Below are 14,098 nucleotides of genomic sequence, written 5' to 3'. Positions count from 1 at the left end.
TTGTCCTAAGCTTGGAACCTGTCTTCTTTGTCTCTGGACCTTCCCTCGTCCCCACTCCCTCTTGTGAATTGGAATCTCGGAACTTTGATCCTCATGTGACTCTGAGTCGGACTCTACAGTTTCCGTGCATGGCTCCATGCAGATGGGGAATGAGACTGTAGGGTCCCGGTTTCTTCTGGAAGGGCTGGCTGGCACAGAGTTGAGGCCCTTGCTGTTTGAGATCTTTCTGCTGGTCTACATCGTGGCTGTGGTTGGGCACCTGGGCATCGTCAGCCTTACTGTCCTGGACTCCCAACTCCACCCACCCATGTACTTCTTCTTAGCCAACCTGTCGCTGCTAGACGTTGCCTATATCTCCAACATAGTGCCTCGGTGCTGGCACGCCTGCTGGCGGCAGTGTGGCCTGTGCCCCACGGACCTTGCCTCACCCAGATGTTCTTCCTCCGCGTCCTGGCCCCTGGGAGTGCCTCCTGCGCACTGCTCTACGGTCCTCTGCCAGCCAGTGCACTACCGACACCTCATGGGCCACGGAACCCACACGGGGCTGGCCGCCACCGCCTGCCTGCTCGCCTTGGCCAGCGCTCACCCACAGCACCCTGGCCGCTCTACTCCAGCTCCACGGACCTCAACTCCTCGCCCACGTCTATGGGACCTCCCCCCACCGACCAAGCTCTCTAGCTCCTGCACACAAGGCCACCGAGCTTGCCTTGTTCTTCTTCAGTTCTGCAGTGGCCATCGTGCCCCGGGCCCTCTTTGTGACCTTATGCCCACGTTGTGGATGCGTCGTCAGGATTCGCTGCGCTGGGGGCCGAAGGAGGCCCTTTCTACCTGGCTGCTTGCGTCACCCTGGTGATGTTGCCTCCGTCTCTTGGCTCCTCTGCTGCATCCTCCCCAGCTCTGCATGCCCGCCCGTGGGGCCGGTGCTCTCTGTGCCCTGAGTGGTGCTCAGTCACGTGCCCACGCCGTTGTCTACAGCATGCGGGACAAGGAGGTGAACAGGGCCTCGTTCAGGGCCCACGGGCCAGAGTGCGCCTCCTGGTACGCGGCTCGCCAGCCTGCAGCCTTCCTTCTTCTTGGGTGAGACTGGGTGGCCTGACGCCTTGGGGTCACTCCAGTCACGCACGAGTCTGGACTGGCATGTGGCCCACCCATGCACTGAGTCCTCTCTGTGGGCCGCGTCTCCCCCCCTGCAGCGCACAACGCGCATTTCTGTCGTGATGTTTCATCCTAACACGTTGTTTCCTATTTACGTAGGCGAAACACAGTCATTGGCTGAACTGTGCACTTCCGGAAAATTATAAAGTGACACCCGGAACCTGCCCTCTGGGGTCTCACCACCCAGAGAGAACCCTGGGAATATCCTGCTGGGAGCTTCCAGGCTTCTTTGGGAACTACGAAGGTATGAGCGTGCAGAGTTCCAGGGAGGACAGCAAAACCCGAATCACAGGGTGTTCACCCTTCCCGGTGCTTAGACATGTTGCAGTTTTGCCCACTAGGATACACACTCACTGTAAAATCATTCATGCCTTACGCCAAGGCTTGTTGTTAGAGAGTAAAAATGCCTCATCACCTCAGGGTCTGTGGTAACCATAATGAACACTTTTGTGCGTTCTTGCAGATGTTTCCCCAGGATATAGTGACCTGCACCCGTGGCTCTTTTTACATCAATAGGATCCTACTGATAAAGTAGGCAGGTTAGACCTGAGCTGCAGGCAGGGGTAGTGACAGTAGGGGACACCTTAGAAGGCTGAGGGCAAAGCATCCTGATTGTGGCTTTGAAGGTCTTGGCCTCAGGGCTTCCGGGGTGGAGAAGGAGGAAGGAAGGAGAAGGGGGAAGAGGGAGCAGGGGTGAGAGGGAGGGCTGCTGACAGACCAGGCTCCACAAGTGCAGGCCGCGTGCTCTCCTCTTCCACCTCAGCCCCAGGGTCACTGATGGCTTCATTATCACAGATGTACACTGGGTTTCATCCCCACCCCAACCGGTAGGAGCCCCTTAGGTGATGGGACACAACCTTGGTCAGAAACCCCTCCGCCAGCCATGACCCATGACCTCTGCAAACATACAAAGAAAGCCCCCGCACCCCGGGTGTAGTTACTGGCTAGGGGCCTGCCTCCTCTCTTGCCTTGAGACTGTGCTGTCCTTAATAAGCTCCTTTGTGCTGTCACCTTCCTTCTGGCTGGCTTTCTGTGAGCGAGGGTCCTCATGTCACTCTTTCGTGGGGGATCCGAGAACCGAGACGCCCGTACACACAAGGCAGACTCCCCCACCCGCAGCAATACTGTGCCCCAAATTGGCTGCTGCTGATTCTTTTCCCCTGGATTCCTGGTTCCAGCCATTGTAGACCTTCCTGCTGGGCTCTTTGTCTTCTTAAGTCTTTATTTCTAGGAGATATTTGCATTTTAAAGGCATTAGCCTTAGTCTACCATTTGGGTTACTGATGTTTTCCTGACTTGTTGCTTGTCCTTTTATCTAACTTATCATGTTTTCTTCCGTAATGGAGCTCAGCACCTTTGTGTAATTAGACATTGGTGGTTTTTGTTGTTTATTCGATTTTTGCTTCTGGATTTTGCATCCTGCTTTGTTTTACTATTTGACTCATGAATGCTTTGCTCACCTGAGTCCCAGTTGGATGCTATTATGTTGTCTCTACTACAAATCACTTGACACTTCCTGGGATGCAGACAGTGGTTCATTTTTGTTCACACGTGGCTTCTGGATTTTGTATCCTGCATACATTTCTTCGTCAGGGCTTTCTCCTTTGACTTTAATGGTTTCATATTTCCAATTCAGTTGTATGCTTTCATTTTTTTTTTCCTACTTCAGCGTTGATCCTTTTGGAAATTTATTTTTCTGTAAAAGGCAAGTTCAAGACCAGCTTTCTTTCTCTTCTGACTTGAATAATCCCAATAAATTCACCATTGATCGTTACATACACTTTCTCTTTAAAAAGATTTATGTATTGGCTTGAGGGGGGGGAGAAGGAGAGCATCTTCAAGCAGACCCACTGCTGAATGCCGAACCCCCTGTGGGGCTCGATCCCACATCCCCAAAACCATGACCTGAGCCAAAACCAAGAGTCAGATACTTACTCAACTGAGCCACTCAGAGGCTCCTTATGGACGCTTTCAAGCTTGGTGTCACTCTGGCTCCTGACTCTTAGTTTTACATCTTTTCCTCCAGTCACATCTCTGGCTTGGTGCCTTAGAACACTGCTTGTGTCCTGGCTGATAAACCCTCCCTTCCCATGAGAACATGGGTCCTGCGTTTGATTTTGGACATCAACTTTGCAGCCCCCGTATCTTGTCCTTTCTCCTCATATCTTTCACGTTACTGTATAGCAGAGGAATGTTCCCTCATCCCCCAACCAGGTAATATGCTCTCGTCACAGAAATCTGGATAAATATGCCATGGAGGAATTTACAGTCCTTACAAAATTAGGAGCTCAATAACCTGAAAACTCTATCACCACTAAAACTAGGACTGTGTATCTTTACCCATATCTGTGTGTATGCAATCTATTGCAACAAATTATTCTTAACAGCATTATTAATAAAGGCTTTTTTTTTAATAAAGGCTTTTTATTAAGAAAAAAGAAGTAAAGGAAAAACCCAAATGCTGTTCCCCAATGCAACAGGCCTCTAATCTACCCACTGATGCCCCAACATTTTCTCTCTCATCCCCTTCTTGTCCTCAAGTATGTCCCTGTACCCTTGCCAAGGCAATCCAAGCTGAGCCGATCAAATCTCTCTGTCTTTGTGTCTTCCTCCGTCTCTTTCTCTCTCTCTTCTCCCATACCAATCCCAATTTTATCTACTGTATCCTTCAGGCCATTTCCTCAGGGAGGCCATTGCAGAGCAATCGACATGAACTGGCCAGAGAAATAAGTGTGCAAGAATAAAGTCAGATGTGGGATAGACTTTGGTGAAGATGACATTTCAATTCAGTAGGGATTTATGGATTATGTGATAAATGATGTTGAGACACCAGACTAACCTTGGGCAGGGGAGGAGACAACGTTAGACCAATGGCATTTTTCATACCAAAATACATTTCTACTGTATTAACATTTTAAAGTACCAAAAGACATTACGGATGACAAATTTTACAATTTTACGGTAGGTAAGGCTTTCCATTGGACACAAACTACAGAAATCAAAATGGATAAAGTCTCCCACTGAAATACATCTCAAAATTTTAAAGACCCTTTGTGTAGAAAAGAAGTGAACAAGGATGCAGGGAAGCAATGAGGAAGGAAAGTGTTTTCAAATGATGACAAGATTTGGTATCTTTAATATGTAAAGAGCATTCACGGATCAATAAGTAAAATGTGCCTATTTGAATTAAGAAACACAGGTAAATGATATGAATGGACGGTTCTCAGAAGAGGAGATTCCACTGCCTCAACATCATAGGACTGGTTGCAAGTCTCGTTAAAGATCAAAAGAAAGTGAAACGATATTGAGGTGTTATTTCAGGGAGCATATGGGCAATGATTTAAAAGACTGAAAATGTCCTGTTTGGGGTGGGTTATGGGCTGAGCTGTATCTCCCTGCCTCCACAAAGCCCTGTGTTGAAATCCTAACCTCTAATGGGCCTGCATCTGGATGGAGATAGGGACTTTAAGGAGGTCATTAGGGTTCATTGTAGTCCTAATTGTGGGCCCCTACTCCAAAAGGATGCATGTCCTTGTAAGAAGAGGAACAGGCACCAGAGAGCTTGATTCCTCTCTCTCCACACCCTCAAGTATGAGGCCTCCCCAGAAAGCAATGGTGCTGGCACCTTGCTCTTGGACTTTGAGTCTCCAGAATTGAGGGAAAATACATTTCTGTTGTTTAAGGCACTTGGCGTGTGGTCTTTTTTCATGGTGGCCTGAGCTGACAAATACAGGGAGGGGGGAGGTCAGAAGGTGGACATTTGCCTACACAGTTGGTTGCAGTCAAATTGGTGCGACCTTTTGGAAGGACCGTTTGGTAATACGCGTGAAACGCTTTCGCAGGGCCTTCCCCCGAGGTGCCTGGCTGGCTCTGGTCTGGCAGTAGAGTGCGCAAGTCTTGACCTCGAGGATTAGTCTGATATTGGGTGTGGACCTTACTTAAGAAGAGAAGAAGGAGAGGGAGAAAAGAAAAGAAAAGGGCTTATTCCCTGACCTAACACATCCCCTTCTGAACATCTACTGTACGTAACACGTTACACAGCAACAAATGTCCCGGTGATTCATTTCTCCCAGCAGAGTTTATGATACTGAAACATTAGAAACAACCTAGAGGGAGGCCGACCTACAGGAGACCAGTTAGCACAGCCGTGGGACGTACCTTCTGCGGAAGGTGGTGCAGCCGCTGAGAATACCGTGGAAGCCATGAGCTTCTCCATGTCCACCCAACGGCCCGCTTCTGGGCCAATCTTGGAAACAGTATCTGGAAACGGGTGGCCCTTCCTCTTGTCCCTCTCCTGCATCTGCCCCGTGCTGTCCCTCCCCTCCTCCTTTGGAGTCTTACACACAAAAGACTCATTTTTCTCCTTTTCTACCATAATGTGCCTTGACCGGCAGGGAGCCGATCCCTTAGCAAGGAAACAGGCCCATGTCTCCCTTGAGGTGAAGGAGGCCAAGTTGTCAGGTCATGGCAGGGGGTTCAATAATGGATCAGACCCGGCGCCTGCGCGCTCGTGGAGGTGGCGGCGGCGCTCGGCGCGGCTCGGCTGTTCGCGCGGCGGGTGCGGCCATGGCGCAACCGGGGAAGCTGCTCAAGGAGCAGAAGTACGACCAGCAGCTGAGCCACGTTAAAAAAAGAAGAAGAAACAGGTTGCAGGGTGATCATGGGCAAGAGGCTTTAGAATCTGCTCATGTTTGCCTAATAAATGCAACAGCGACAGGAACTGAAATTCTTAAAAACTTGGTACTACCAGGTATTGGTTCATTTACAATTATTGATGGAAATCAGGTCAGCGGAGAAGATGCTGGAAATAATTTTTTCCTTCAAAGAAGCAGCATCGGGAAGAACCGAGCTCAAGCTGCCATGGAATTCTTACAAGAATTAAATAACGATGTCTCTGGGAATTTTGTGGAAGAGAGTCCAGAAAACCTTCTAGACAATGATCCTTCTTCATTTTTCTGTAGGTTTACCATTGTGGTTGCAACTCAGCTTCCTGAAAGTACATTACTACGTTTAGCGGATGTCCTCTGGAATTCACAAATACCTCTTCTGATCTGTAGGACATATGGACTAGTTGGTTATAGGAGGATCATTATAAAAGAACACCCAGTAATAGAATCTCATCCAGATAATGCATTAGAGGATCTACGACTGGATAAGCCATTTCCTGAACTGAGAGAACATTTTCAGTCTTATGATTTGGATCGTATGGAAAAAAAGGATCATAGCCATACTCCATGGATTGTGATCATAGCCAAATATTTAGCACAGTGGGATAGTGAGACAAATGGACGAATACCTAAAACATATAAGGAAAAAGAAGACTTCAGAGATTTGATTAGACAAGGAATTCTAAAGAATGAAAATGGGGCTCCGGAAGATGAAGAGAATTTTGAGGAAGCTATTAAAAATGTGAACACAGCCCTAAATACAACTCAGATCCCAAGCAGTATTGAAGATATATTTAATGATGATCACTGCATAAATATCACCAAACAGACTCCATCATTTTGGATTTTAGCTCGTGCCTTAAAGGAATTTGTGGCCAAAGAGGGTCAAGGAAATTTACCTGTTCGAGGCACAATTCCTGATATGATTGCAGATTCAAGCAAATATATAAAGCTGCAAAATGTTTACCATGAAAAAGCAAAGAAAGATGCTGCTGCTGTGGGTAATCATGTTGCCAAATTGTTGCAGTCTATTGGCCAGGCACCAGAGTCCATTTCAGAGAAAGAATTAAAATTACTCTGCACCAATTCTGCATTTCTTCGAGTGGTAAGATGTCGATCCTTAGCTGAAGAATGTGGCTTGAATACAATTAACAAGGATGAAATAATTTCCAGCGTGGACAATCCAGATAATGAAATAGTATTATATTTAATGTTATGGGCTGTTGATAGATTTCATAAACAACATGGTAGATATCCAGGAGTATCTAACTACCAAGTTGAAGAAGATATAGGAAAGCTGAAGTCTTGTCTCACTGGCTTCCTTCAGGAATATGGATTATCTGTAATGGTGAAAGATGATTATGTCCGTGAATTTTGCCGATATGGAGCTGCTGAGCCACACACCATTGCTGCATTCTTAGGGGGAGCTGCTGCTCAGGAGGTTATCAAAATAATCACCAAACAATTTGTAATTTTTAATAATACTTACATTTATAGTGGCATGTCACAAACTTCAGCAACTTTCCAGTTATAGAATAAGCACCCCATGTAGTGTGTTAATGATTTAAACTGTACTTGCCTTCAGTTTGTGCTCTAGTCTGTAAACTTCTAGTAAGGGAGAACTGTTAACTTGTTTCCTTAATAAACATTTTTCTCATTTGTAAAAAAAAAAAAAATGGATCAGACCCTGGTTCCTCAGTCCAATAATAGGGGAGACATTCTTACTGCATGTGGGGAAAGAAAGAAAGAAAAAGTAACCCAAGAAACCGGGCAGTCCCGGTGGCCTAGAGGTTTAGCGCCACCTTCAGCCCAGGGCGTGATCCTGGAGACCCGAGATTGAGCCCCACGTCGGGCTCCCTGCATGGAGCCTCCTTCTCTCTCTGCCTGTGTCTCTGCCTCTCCATGTGTGCTCTATGTGTGTGTGTCTCTAATGAATAAATAAATAAAATCTTTAAAAAAAAAAAAAAGCAAGAAACCAAAGAATGAGAACATCCACGTTTGTGGCCTTCGCCACAGGGGGATTTCCTGGGTCTGTGTCCCATAAAGGTGTGGCGCCCTTTCTGTCTTCAGGCAGGGCAGGGCCCAGCCTCTGGTGCTCTGGAACTCGCCTTTCTGGCCCCAGCCTCCCCTCCGTCTACACCAGCCCGCCCTCTGCAGCGCCCCCCCTCCCGATGGTCTTCAGAGACCTCAAACAAGGTCAGTAAGTGCCACATTCCAGCCCCAGTGTTTTGGGGCCCTTGGAGCTTCCTCTGCAAACCCAGTCTTCTATCTTGGCAGGAGTCACACCTGCTGGCTCAAGGAGGCGAGGAAACTAGAATTCCGGTGGGGGGGGGGGCTGCTTTCTGGGCGGCAAGCGGGGACCCTAGACCCACGGCCTTGAAAACGACCCAGAAAAGTACATTCTGGACTCAGCGACTGCACCTGGTGGATCCGGCTTGGTTCGGGCGAGGCTGGCCCCGAATTCCCCGGGATCCTGCCTTCGGTGGAGAACAGCCTAAGCGCCCAGCAGTCACAGCCGAGTCCTTCTTTTGTGCGTCCCATGTCCCACCGCTGAAGGGTCTTCAGGAAGAGGACGACCTCGGGTGTTCAACGAAAAGAATTCAGAAAGCATGGAGCGGCGAGCTTCCGGGTGGGACCTCAGCCTTGGCGGCCGGCGCCTCCACCAGAAGGGGACCCTGAAGGCCGACCCTGTGCCCTAGGCTGGGGAGTGGGGGCCCAGCGACAGGACACCGTGCGGCTCCTCCCGTCGGGGCCCGTCTGCACCCGCCCGGCGCGGCTCCTGGGGTGTGTGCGCCCCGGGCCTCCGCCCGCACGGGCAGGGCAGAGAGAACGTGGAGACGCAGTAGCTGAACATAAAGTCCGAGGCGACTAAGTTTTATTTTGTGTGGTGACAGACCCTGGGAACCGCCCTCGTCCTCGGGGGCCTGGGTGACTCAGTCGGTGACGCGCGACTCCCGCTTTTGGCTCAGGGCATGACCTCAGAGCTGCGAGGTCGAGCCCGTGGGGGGCTCCGTGTGGCGCGAGGGGCCTGCTTGAGAGTCTCTCCCCCTCTGCCCCTCCCCGCATGGCTCCCGAGGAAACAAACAGCAAGCAGCCCCTGCCCTCCAACCCCGGGGAACCAACGGGGCCCACAGGGCCCAGTGCCCAGGACGAGCCCTCAGGGCCACACTCCAGGGGCCACTGGCATAGGACTCAGTCCCTGGGGAAGGATGCACTGCCCAGGAGGGGCACTAGGTCGGTGGGAGCCCCCTTTCCTGGCTTCCACTTATGGACAAAGTGGGGCCGACGGGCTGCCTGGTGCACACCAGCAGGGAAAGCTGCTCACGACAGAGGCCATGCCCATGTGCAGGTGGCCAGGGTCCTCGGCCCCCAGTCGGCCTCATGCGAGGGACCGAGCAAGCAGATCAGATGAAATGGGGTCCTCCTGCCCCTATGTGTGTCTGCCCCGACACGTGGGGCCCAGCCCGTGTGCCACGTGTACCTCCTGGCACCGACCCTGTGGGAGTCTCCAATCCCTCGGCACAACAGGGACTGTCCCCAGCCCCCTTGCTCCCCCACCAGCACCCCGGCACCTCTGGGAACCAACACAGTGACGATGGTGCCGGATACTACAAACTCCTTTCCAAGGGGCCCTTGTTGGGGCTGGACTTGTGCGCCAGGGCCTGGGGGCCACCTCTGCCTCCAAGGGAGACGGGAAAGGCACCGTGAGGAAGCTGGTGGACATTCGGTCAGGCCCCCCCCATACCAATCTCGTCTGCGCATCAGGCCTCCTGATGGCTCCAGGGCCTGCTCCCCTCTGGCCACTCTCAGGCCTCAGTGCCCCAGGCCTGCTCCCTGCTGCTGGGCGTCAGACACTCTCTCCCACTGTCTCTGCCACCCTCCGCCGCCCCCCTACCCCAGGTCGGCCCCTCCAGGCCGCCCATACTCCCTCTCCCCTCCTTCATCTGCACCCCAAGTCTGGCCCCCTAACCTCTCTGTCCCAGGGCCTCCCCAGGTCTCATCCCCTGGCCCCCAGCTACCCCTCAGACAGGACACAGCTGGAGCGGCTGGCTTCTTGGCTCCCTGGCTGGGTACCCAGCCTCGGTGCAGAGTGCATTGGGCTCGGTGCATTGGGCATCAACTGGCGGGAGCCCCTGGCCCTGCCACAGCAGGTGACCCAGGTCCCGGCAGGGCGTCTCCGCCCAGGCAGCAGCCTGTGCTGCCTGCATCACCTGCGGCGCTGCGATGGCTACAGCACTCGCCTCTCCCTCACCACCTCCATCGGGGCCACCTGTGCCTTCCGGGCCACTTGAGACTCCGACACCACCTGCACCCCCGGGGCCACCCGTGCCTCCAGGGCCACCTGCACCCCCGGTACCTCCTGTTCCCCCCGGGCCACCTGTGCCTCCGTGACCACCTACACCCCCAGGGTCATGCGGGCCACCCTGACCCCTACACTGCTGGCCATGCCACCTGGGCCTCAGTCTGTGTCCTGCATGGCTCCAAGGGTTTCCTTTACCTCCCCAGCCCTACAGCCCTTACCTCCCCCCTGAGCATCCCGGTTAGAGGCCCCTGGCACGTGACTGCCTCCCGGCCCGGCCCGCACCTGAGCCGCCGCCCCGTGTGTCCCCAGCCCGCTGATCACCTGATCAGGGTCCTCGAGCTTCGAGAGGCGGTCGGGCAGGTCCCCCCAACAGGCCCTGCCTGTCCCCACCATGGGCTCTACATATGCCCGGAGGCTGCGTGCGCTGGGGCCCGGCCTGTCTTCGGGGAGCCCCCAGCACAGCCCAAAGAGGACCGGGAATCGGTAGACCTGCCTCCTTCATGTCTCAGTCCCAGGCATTGTCACTCCATCATGCCCGCCAGCCTGGGAGGGGGTGGCTCGTGGGCACGCTGTGGGTGCTGTGGGTGCTGCGGGGTCAGGCTCCCAGCCCTAAGGCCTCGGGCCCGGGCCACTCAGGCTTCAGGCTCACACCCTGCAGCACCTCCGGGCCCCAAGCATAGGCAGGGCCCAGGCCGACTGTAGGGAGGGAGGCTGAAGGGTGGGAGACTGGACAGGGCGCACCGCCCCCGAGGCCGCCCCCAGCCGCTCTGCCCGCTGCCCACACACACTCATGGGCAATCCCTCCCCCAGGAACAAAGTCTTGCGGCTCTCTGGGAGCTTGGAGGTGCCGGGGGCCCTCAACTGGGAGGTGACGCTGTGTCTGCTGGCCTGCTGGGTGCTGGTCTACTTCTGTGTCTGGAAGGGGGTCAAGTCGACGGGAAAGGTACAGCCAGAGGCTGGCAGGGCTGGGGGGGATGGCCGCAGTGGGGGTGTGGGGGGAGGAGGGGCGCCCCTGCCAGGGACCACTGCAGCAACGGGAGGGGGCCCAGGGCCCGAGCAGGGCGCGGGTCCTCGATCCCAGGCCGCCGGATCCCCACCTGTGGCTGGATCGCCTAGACCCCTGCACGCTCAAGTCCGGGAGCCTTCCCTCCCACGGGGGGAGAGGCCCAGGCGGCAGCTGCCCCTTGCCAGTGTGGGGCCACCCCGGCTCCCCAACTTGCTGTCCGGGCCTCACTGGCTGGCTGCGTTGCTGGCCTGTGGGGACCCAGGCGATTGCTGTCTCTCCTGTGCTTATCTCCTCTCAGAACCCAGGAGGATGTCTACATACATGCTTTCCCCAGAAATTTCTAATCAGGTTACACTGACATAGGTAAGAGCAATTGTACAAGACAAGGTCACCAGAGGGAGGTTCCAGTGGGTGGTGTGGAGCCAAGCCACAGACTCCACCACTGACCTTCCCTGTGCTGCTTGGCGTCCAAATGTACTTTTCTCACATACTCTCATACTCATCTCATAAGATGGCCTAAGGGCTAACATTTAGTACGTTCCACTCTTTCTAGTGCTTTACATACATTAATCCCTCATGTAAGTGTTCGGGCAATAATAGCAACAACGGTCTCCTGCCCACCATAATGCGACTGTCCCTTAAACAAATAAAAGGACACTCACTCCCTCCACAGCAGCAGAGACTCCAAACCCATCCATCTCAGGGTGATGTTTGTTGCATCTCTAGTCTGTTTGTAAAATCATGTGGATGTCCTGGAAGCTATGGGCTACATTATAAGGTTCACTTCCACCGACTTAACTGGAATAAAATAGTAGGGGGAATGTGGATTGAGGAGAAAATTGGCTAATACAAATTAAAACATGTGTAAAATGACAAAGACATAAAATAGGCATGAGTATCTCTACGTTAGACACAGGCCCAAGTTGGCCTTTTTCATTTCTTTCATCTGCATCCATTCCCTCTCTGTTCCCTTTGCCCTCAGCCGACTTCCCAGCTGATGAGGATGAGGTGACCCCTGCCCCCATCATTAAGGGTGCTGAGCCTTTCTGGCTCTGTCCATAAGGACTTGCTGTCATCTTCCATTAAATCTGACCTTCCTGCATGGCATTACTAGGAGGGTGGCCCTCAAATTGTCTGGGTCTCTGGCACACTTCTCCCCAACCCCAATATAGAGCAGCCATTCTCTGCCCTCTGGATCATCAGGACACCTCTCCCTGACCAGCACAATAACCTCCTCTAGCTTATTGGTTCCAGAGCACAGGTAGCCCCAATGGCCAGGGAATGGCCACAAACCCAGTTCAGCAGAGCCTTTGTGTGGACATTGCGATGCTGAATGAGACTTTCGTATGTCCACGGATGGTACTGCTGGCCAAACCCTGCCAGGACGGAGGGCAGGTACAGATATCGAAAAAGCCTGCATTTCAGAGACGAAGACTTGCTGCCCTCTGCATGAGGGAAGGGGTCCAATATAGTCAACGTTCCAGAAATTGACTCAAGATGGATCAGCAGCCTACGGGATGTTTTCCACTTACTTAGGTCATCTTTAATGTCTTTCATCAATGTTTTGTAGTTTTGATGTATATTCTTCTTGGTTAAATTTATAAGTATTTTATTCTTTTTGAGACTATTGTAAGTGGAATTGCTGTTTTAATTTCATGTTCAAATTACTCATTGCTAGTGTACAGGAAAACAACTGATTTTTGCATGTTGATCTTGTAACCTAAAACTTTACATAATTCATTTATTGGCTCTAGCAGTTTTCTGTGGATTCCTTGGGGGTATTTCTATATAAGATCGTGTCCTCAGCAAATACAGATAGTTATGCTTTTTCCTGTTCAATGTGGGTGTCTTTTATCTCTTCTTCTTGCCTGACTGCTCTGTATGGACCTTCTAGTACAATGTTGAAAATCGGGGTTGAAGACCAAGTGGGATTTACCCCTGGGATGCAAGGGTGGTTCAACATTCATAAATTAATCAATGTAATAGATTCCATTAATAAAAAAACAAGAGCCATATGATCCTCTCAATTGATGCAGAGAAAGCATTTGACAAAGTACAGCATCCTTTCCTAATTAAAACTCTTCACAGTGTAGGGTGAGAGGGAACACACCTCAATATCATAAAAGCCATCTATGAAAAGCCCACAATGAATATAATTCTCAACAGGGAAACACTGAGAGCTTTCCCCTGAAAGTCAGGCACAGGACAGGGATGCCCACACTCACCACTGTTGTTCAACATAGTAGTAGAAGCCCTAAGCTCAGCAATCAGAAAACAAAAAGAAATAAAAGGCATTCAAATTGGCAAAGAAGAAGTCAAAGTCTCCCTCTTCGCAGATGACATGATAGTGGTCATAGTAAACCCAAAAGACTCCATCTCGACATTGCTAGAACTCATACAGCAATTCAGCAATGTGGCAGGATACTAAATCAATGCCCGGAAATAAGTGGCATTTCTATACACTAACAATGAGACTGAAGAAAGAGAAATTAAGGAATTGATCCCATTTACAATTGCACCAAAAACCGTAAGATACCAAAGAATAAACCTCACCAAAGAGGTAAATGATCTGTATTCCAGTAGCTACAGAACACTTCTGAAGGAAATTGTGGAAGACAAAGAGAAGGGATAACATTCCATGCTCATGGTTTGGAAGAATTAATATTGAAAATGTCTATGCTACCCAAAGTAACTTACACATTCGACGCAATTCCTATCAAAATACTATGCATTTTCTTCACAGAGTGGAACACATAATCCTAAGATTTGTACGGAACCAGAAGAGACCCCGAATAGCTGAGGGAATGTTGAAAAAGAAAACCAAAGCTGGGGCATCACAATGCCTTGACTTCAAGCTGTATGACAAAGCTGTGATCATCAAGGCAGTGTGGTGCTGGCACAAAAACAGACACACATAGGTCCATGGAACAGAGTAGAGAATGCAGAAATGGACTCTCAACTCTATGG

General features: G+C 51.3%; 2 pseudogenes; both read left to right on the top strand.

Moving 5' to 3' along the window:
• Nucleotides 1–5,664: 5,664 nt before the first annotated feature.
• LOC112912305 (NEDD8-activating enzyme E1 regulatory subunit pseudogene) lies at nucleotides 5,665–7,489 on the top strand (annotated as a pseudogene).
• Nucleotides 7,490–10,516: 3,027 nt separating this feature from the next.
• The window catches only part of LOC140596145 (olfactory receptor 3A1-like), a 31,138-nt pseudogene continuing 27,556 nt past the window's right edge, over nucleotides 10,517–14,098 (top strand).

This window comes from Vulpes vulpes, chromosome X, assembly GCF_048418805.1.
Source record: "Vulpes vulpes isolate BD-2025 chromosome X, VulVul3, whole genome shotgun sequence".
Classification (NCBI taxonomy): Eukaryota; Metazoa; Chordata; class Mammalia; order Carnivora; family Canidae; genus Vulpes; species Vulpes vulpes.
The sequence above is the reverse complement of the archived record's forward strand: the minus strand, read 5'-3'. Positions and strand labels throughout refer to the sequence as shown.